Here is a 7,500-nt window from a genome sequence, read left to right on the forward strand (position 1 = left end):
CTCCACATGTGGATTACCATTTGCTAGGTACACTGAATATTGTTAGTTGCGCTCCCTCGCCGGGCGTAGCTCACCCTTAATAGGTACAATTACTCCGGGCTACTCCACTCCCCCTTATCCGCGCTCCCTTATTATCTTTAGGTAACAGTCGCCTGGAATCCAATGAAGGGACGGCCATGTAGGGATCCGGGAGTTCTTCGTGGCTCTCGGGCCTTCCCATCGGGCCCGTCGGGGAGCGCCTGGCGGGGGCGGAGGGGGGCGCAGGGAGGGGGAGACATAGAAAGGGACAGGGAAGAACAAGGGAGAGCGGGAGATAGAAAAGGAAGGAAGGAGGGAGGGAGGGAGAGAGGGAGACGGAGACGGAGACGGAGAGAGAGAGGGAGGGAAGGAGAGAGGGACAGAGGGAGGGAATAAGAGACGGAGAGAGAGAGGGAGGGAAGGAGAGAGGGACAGAGGGAGGGAATAAGAGACGGAGAGAAGGAGGGAGGGAGGGAGGGAAGGGAGTAGTGAAGAGAGGAAAAGAAAAGAGAAATAGAGAGGGGAGTGGAGAAAAAGAGAATGGGGGAGGGCATTGGGAGGGTGTGAGGGAGGATGAAGAAAGTCCGAGAAAGGTGTTGAGATGGCAGAGGCAGAGACAACGCGGAGGCCAGGGTGAGAAAAGAGAGAAGAGGGGCAAGGGCGTGGTCTCACATGACTTATATTTCATGAAATACCTCCTAGTCGTGGTCACTGGCTTTGGTCGTGCCGTGTATGTCTCAGGGCTTGCTGGAAGTGGTGGCTTGTATTATTTTTTTTACGATTATGTTCATATTATTCTCAAATTCTTTCGATCGTGTCAAGGCGTGGCATTCCGTCGCGAAATTACATATATAGATGATATATATTTCAGCCTTCCCTACTCCGGCTCTCTCCCCTATGCAAAAAGCCATCAAGCGGGAGTGATGACAGAGTTTTTGGTAAGGTAATGGTAGCAGTGATAATGATAATTGGACGGCGATACGAAGAATGGTAGAGACAACAACCTTTGTAGTAATGGCAATGATGGTTCTGGCGATGAAAAAGATGGCGGGGAAGTATTTCGCTTCGGGAGTTCCATTTCAGAAGTTTCTTTTTTCAGGGGGGGATGACGACGGCGTCCGCGCGGAGAAAAGACGACGATAACCGAAGGCTTAGCTCCCGCGTTTATTTTTCCCTAAAACAAGGTGAAATAACCTTCACAACGTACCATTCTCTATCGTTTGGTCATTTCCAAGACAGCGACATTTACCGAGCGTTGTCCGTGTTTCTTCGGGCATTTAAGGTTCCTTCGTTGACAATTATTCGGTTTTCTTCCCCTTGGAGCCAGAAACGTCTCTCCGCTGTCATATTCTGAGCCTGTCCATTCTAATGCCCGATTAGATCGTCGGATCATGAACATTCGCGCCGACAGGTTCCCAGGGATCGCCTTGTTCTCCAACGTGCCCGGCGTGCGGCGATACTTCCATATGTGGAAGTAGACAGGTAGATTAGGCTTGGGTACGAAGCCATTTTCTCTCCAAGTGGTGGTTAAGTCTGGAGTCCGACCTTGAAGCGCTGGCACTCGTAACCCGCCGACGTCTCATTCATATGGGCCGAGACGACGGACTTCGGGGCATGAGATAGCCGCAGCGCAGATGACGGTGATGGTGATGCCTGATAAGAAAGTCCGCCTCGGATTTCAATATGCCCATCCAGAGAGATATACCCGTTTCGCTTTGTGTGCATGCATGCGTGCGAGAAGGCAGTGGGTTGCATGTCTGTGCATCCTCCTCCTCCTCCTCCCCCCTCCCCCCTTCGCCCAGCGGCCATGGCATCCCGTCCTGGCCCACGCTTCCCTTGATGAACCCGTGGAGTGCGGCTGATACGAGCGCCATCCTACCCGCCCCCGCCCTCGCCTCCCGCTCCCCTGCCCGGCCCCGTTCATTAGAGGCATGGGGTCGGTCATTAGGTGCCGTAATTTTAGGCGCATGCTTCTGTTCCTGCGTATGATACTCTCCGGGGCGGCGGGCGAGCTCCGAGGCAGACGGGTGGTATCCGATTCTCTTCTTTATACGTTCTTATTTTAATATCAGTAAGACTGTCTCTTCAACCTGCATGTTCTTGCGTTGTCGTTGTTCCTGTGATTTGGTGGTCGTTGAAGAGTCGTTTGTGTCAGCTTTTTTTTAATGGCAACATAATCAAATTGATGAATTGCTCACCAGACAGGACGAGTTTATATCGCTGGTAGCGCCGCCAAACACTGAGCAGACAAAGTGTTTAATATATTTGATATCAAATCTGTGTCGTTCCGCTGTTTAATATTCTGGTGTCTGGTACTTTTTGCTGCGTGATTGAAGAGGGAGATAAGCGATTACATTTAATAGTCGTCTGATGCATTATTAGAATCACGAACATCATTCTCGTTGTAAACGGTTGCGTTTGGCCCTTTTAGTTTCATGTTTGTCGTCTTCCTTTGCAGTATTACCATGACATTTTCCGGTCGAGTCCTGCACCTTGCGGAATGGCATCCCTGTATCCGGTCTCCTTGCATTCTTGGCGCGTCGAGGCCTTGGAAATTCTCATTTTCTTCTTAACACAAATATCACGTCAGAATCTATGATGATTTTTATTTGATACTAAATTTTCGCCACCCTCTCGCGACCCGTTATTGCGGTACACGGGCTCAAGCCAGGCCAATTTCCCTGCAAGAGGTGCAGTCAAGCGGGAACCTGTACATGCTCTTTAGAAGCTACATTCTAGTTTGTTGCCACCGCTTCTATCGCCGTCGAATCATTCCATGCGGCCGGTTCAATGTCTATTGGTCGGGCGGGGAAAGTGTTGACGTATGTAACTGATATGACTCGGTTGACTGGCACCGATATGACCTGTTGGAGTCAGTGCCACTCATTACTCCACTTTGTTAGATATTTAGTATGGCATAGGATAACGATGTGAAAGAGAAGGGATGGTATGAAAAGATAGTGTAATTTACGGTTTATTGATATATTTGAACGACTAGATGTTAGAAAATATACAAGAAGTTATTACGAAAACTACATCACCGAGCGCAGGATCGCCTCCTCTAGAACGTCTGCATAGACCTTCATGCTGAGTAGTAACTAGAAATGTCGCGGAAACGTATCTTTTCCCGGGATCGCGATGCCACGGCGCGATGGTGTGTGACGGGCCTGTGTCGTCGCTGCCACGGCGGGCACTCGGGCAGCAGACGCTCGTTTTTGCGGTCGTGTCGTTGGCTGTACGCCGTGGCAGATACGCTGGCGAGCGCAGCCTCTCGTAAATATTAGGATTGTCATCCAACCCGTCCGAGTCTTTAAGAAGAATTCCTTATGAGGAGTTTGAGAGACCTGTGATGGACGCGAGTGCGTGTCCTCGGCCTTTGGGTTTCTATCTTTAACTGAAGCATTTTTACCGGTTAATTGTGCGAAGTATGTTGTTCACTGCTGGCTTTGGTATGCGGAGTCCTCTTACTTGAACGTAGAACGACCCTTTTCCGAATACCGTTTATAGACATTCTTCCGAGCGATGCGTTAAGAATTGTTTTTAGGTCGGGGGAAATTTCAAAGGTTCATTTTGAATGCATGCGTACCTGACCGGATGAAGCACCGGGGCCAAAGATGAAATAATATTAATTGGAGAAAACCCTTTTTTATGTCTTAAGAAGAAAAAGAGAAAGAGGAAAAACGAAAAAAATATAGCGAACATGTCAAGAGAGCGGAGAAAGAAAGAAAGAACGAAAAAAAAACAATTGAAATAAAATGAATTGAAAAAGAAATGAGAAAATTTGTTCGTTTCAGCCGAGCGTGGAAGAAGAAAACCTTGCCGGGAGAACCTTTCATCCGTGCTGTGTTGTGTGGAGGCGCCGGGGCAGCCTTGCGTGGCTAATAATGATAACATTGAGTTTATTTAGTAAAGTATTCATTAGAGGCTGTGTGCTACACCTTCGCGGTTATTCCAGTTTGTTAACGGTGTTTTGATTTGACTTTGATGTGCCTGGTCTTTGGAATGTTTCTCTGGGTGCTTTGGCGGAGTCTTTCGCATTGATTGATGGTTTCTGCTCCGAGGTCTTTTTGCCTCTTGCGTCACAGAGCCAATTAACTAGTCACTTATTCGTTTCACTTAGCCGTGAGGCGAGCTACCATGCCTTGCTACCATATGCCAGCTCTCGCCCAGCTGTCGGAGCAAGCATGACTTGGTAAGTCCACCTGTCACAGCCCATATGACCGTCACCTGTCTACTTGTCACACGCTGGATCATGGGCGAGATGCGATTCCATAAGTTCTAAGATGTAAGTTTCAGTTCTAAGTTCTATTTCTAAGCTCACACGGCCCCAAGTTCTAAGTTCTTGTTCTAAGCTCACACGGCCCCAAGTTCTAAGTTCTTGTTCTAAGTTCACTCGGCCATGCTTAGCAGGCTCGTCACCTTCATGAAAACTGATTTTAGTCCTCGTCCGGGATGTGTCCGAGTGAATGCCTACGGAATTTGTATTCGTTGTTTATTTATGTCTGTTTTATTTCCTGTGTCATAGTACTACACGTCAAATGCGTCAACAATAAAATGTCGCATGGGGAGAGGGATGACGGGGAAGGGGAGGGGGGAGGAGAAAGGAGAATGGGCTTGCTTAGCGCGCTGCGTTTTGTAGGCCTAAGTTCTTCCATCGTGTTGTTGCTGGAGGCATTGTTGCGATGTCCCACAGCATCGGGAAGTATTGAAAAGGAACGTTTGTGGCATAGCTTTTGTTAGTACAGCGGCTTTCATACAGACTTTTCTCCTCCTTTTAATTGGAGAAAATCTGCTGTAAGGGGTCGGGGTGAAAAGGGGGATTAAAAGTTGGTGGCAATTGAGGCTTAATTCTTCGCCTCCCTTCTCCCCTCCTTCCCCAGTCCCCCGTCCCAATCCCCTCCTTCCCCCGACCTCCTTCCCTCTCAGTTCTCCCTCTCCTCTCCCCCTTCCCCCTCCCACTACCATTCCAGCTACCGCCTGACTTCGCCATTGTTTGTCTTGGCGGCTAGTGTTTACCTTGGCCCAGGCTGCGTGACGTCATTATAAAGCTCCAGTACCTTCTCGCCTAGCACCTCTTCCTCTCCTCCCCTCCCCCCCAGCCGCCTCCTTCATTCTTCTCCCCCTCCTCCTACTCCTCATCTTTCCTTCCCCATTCCCCCCACCCTCACGCCCTTATCCTCATACCTCTCTCCCCTTCTTCTTTTCTTTTTAACTTTTCCTCTTTTCCTTCTTACATCTCTACGTTTGCTACGCTTTCTTGCCTTTTATTTACACCTTATTTACTCTCCACTTTTCCGATCTCCTTTTCTCCGTTTCAGTTGCAGTGAAACGATGATTTAAGTACAGCAGGAGAGAAGGAAGTATTTCTTATACTCCGGAGCCAGTGCCTAAAACCTGTAATAGTAGGGGGAGCACCGTGAAATATTCGTAAAATTGAAAATACTTTGATGCAAAATCGAAAACTGGGAGACGGACGTAATTGAGATCGCAGCATTTTCGGTTTCTGTTCGATGTCGGCGGAAACAAGTCTACGGTGCGACTTTGCCTCGTTTTATTTATACTCCAATTTTTATCGGCGAGTGTTCTTTTTTTGCGATCGGACCCTGTTATTGGTTTAGCGGAGCGGCGGTAAATGGCGCGCGACGGCCCTAACATGAGTGGCAGGATTTGTTTTATTCATTTATTTTATTGTTTTTTTTATTTGTTATTCAGTCTTGAAGGATTTTACGGAAGTCTTCGATAGAGGGTCGTGGTTACGGGGCGTATGGTATATTGAGGTATTAGACGGATATGGTTACCTGCTGCTCGCGGTAAGGGGAGAGGGTGGGGGAGAAGGAGAATTGGGAAAAGACGAGTTGAAATTAAATGAAAGGCAGAGAAGAGAAAGAAGAGAAAGGCGCGGTAGGGTGGATACATAGTGAATAGGAAGAGATGGACGTCCTGTTTGTTTACATTACGGCGAGAAAGGGCGACATTGAGGGCTTGGAAGGGGCGGCGAGATAGGGCGGTTGTGTTGAAGGACCTTTAATGTGCCTTATTTTGCTCTTGGGTCTCCTATTTCGGTTCGGACGTCGTCGTTTCTCTGCGTGCCTCCTCTCTCTCTCTCTCTCTCTCTCTCTCTCTCTCTCTCTCTCTCTCTCTCTCTCTCTCTCTCTCTCTCTCTCTCTCTCTCTCTCTCTCTCTCTCTCTCTCTCTCTCTCTTTTTCTCTCTCTCGTCTCGCTCGCTCGCTCGCTCTTGTCCTCTCTGGATATTTTCCTTCTGTCTCCCTTTCCATCCTCTTATCTCTCCTCTGTCCTTTTTACCTAACCGTCGCCTCGTAGATGTTTGTCTCAGATGACCCTTAGCGGAAGGCGAGGCCGCAGACATGATCGACGGGTGCATCGTGCGAAAGGCCATCCGAATCTGGGTTTGCGTGGCGTGGTGCTAGATGTGTTTTCCTGCGTGTGTGTAAGCGGGCGTGCGGGCGCGTTGTGGGGATTGGGGGTTGGGGAAGTCCTGGATCCCTTAAGCTGGGTATGAGGAAGAGGAGTGGCTCTCACAAGGCCAGGCAGAGTCGTGAACAAACATCTCAACTGTTTGGCTTGGCTGGGACTTCACTCACCCACCCTGTCCCCCCTCCCCTCCCCGCCCCTTCTTGGCTTGCCGCGGCTGCTGTCTCTTCTCAATCTCTTATCTCAACCGCTATCGCCCGCTCTCTAATTCTAGCTTCGCTACCTCTCTCTCTCTCTATCTATATTTCTCTTTCTTTATCTTTCTTTATCTCTCTCTCTCTGTCTTTATCTCTCTTTCTTTCTTTCTTTCTTTTTCCTCCCTCTCCCTTCTCTCTCTCTCTCTCTCTCTCTCTCTCTCTCTCTCTCTCTCTCTCTCTCTCTCTCTCTCTCTCTCTCTCTCTCTCTCTCTCTCTCCTCCTCTCTCTCCCTCTCCCTCTCTCTCTCCCTCTCTCCTCTCCCTCTCCCTCTCTCCTCTCCCTCTCCCTCTCCCTCCCTCTTCCTCTCCCTTCTCCCCCTCTCTCCCTTCTCCCCTCTCTCCCTTCCCCTCTCTCCCTTCTCCCCCTCTCCCTTGGCTGCCAATCTGTCTACTTCTCCCTCGCCCCTTATACGCCCCCCCCCCCCCCTCCCGCATCACCGTCCCATAGCCCACACCCTAAAGTTCTCCCTTACACCTTTGCCTCCCCCTCCCCCTCCCCCTGCTCTTTCTCCTCCCCACTCCCCTCCTACCTCCACCCGCCTCCCCTCCTACCCGCGCCCGCCTCCCCACCCTGCCCACAGTCCTCTCCCAGGGCCTGCTCCGTGTCACACACTAGATCATTCAACAATGATGGCGATTAATGTAGTAATAACACTCGCTAAACACGATATATGATCAGAAAGTTGGAATAGAAACAATGCGTGAACAGGTTTTTGCTTACACTTTTCCCCTGGATTTTTTTTTTTTTATACTTTTTTTAACTTTTTATAGTCTTGTATTGTTAATCTTGTCTT

The 7,500-nt window shown here is 49.3% G+C and overlaps 1 protein-coding gene and 1 long non-coding RNA gene across 15 annotated transcripts in view; one reads left to right on the forward strand and one right to left on the reverse strand.

The window, feature by feature from the left end:
• The window catches only part of cnc (NFE2 like bZIP transcription factor cap-n-collar), a 426,727-nt gene that overhangs the window by 174,493 nt on the left and 244,734 nt on the right, over positions 1-7,500 (forward strand). The window lies entirely within an intron of this gene.
• Positions 1-7,500, reverse strand: part of LOC138866725 (uncharacterized) — a 78,439-nt gene that overhangs the window by 15,869 nt on the left and 55,070 nt on the right. The window lies entirely within an intron of this gene.

This window comes from Penaeus vannamei, chromosome 26 (genome assembly GCF_042767895.1).
Source record: "Penaeus vannamei isolate JL-2024 chromosome 26, ASM4276789v1, whole genome shotgun sequence".
NCBI lineage: Eukaryota > Metazoa > Arthropoda > Malacostraca > Decapoda > Penaeidae > Penaeus > Penaeus vannamei.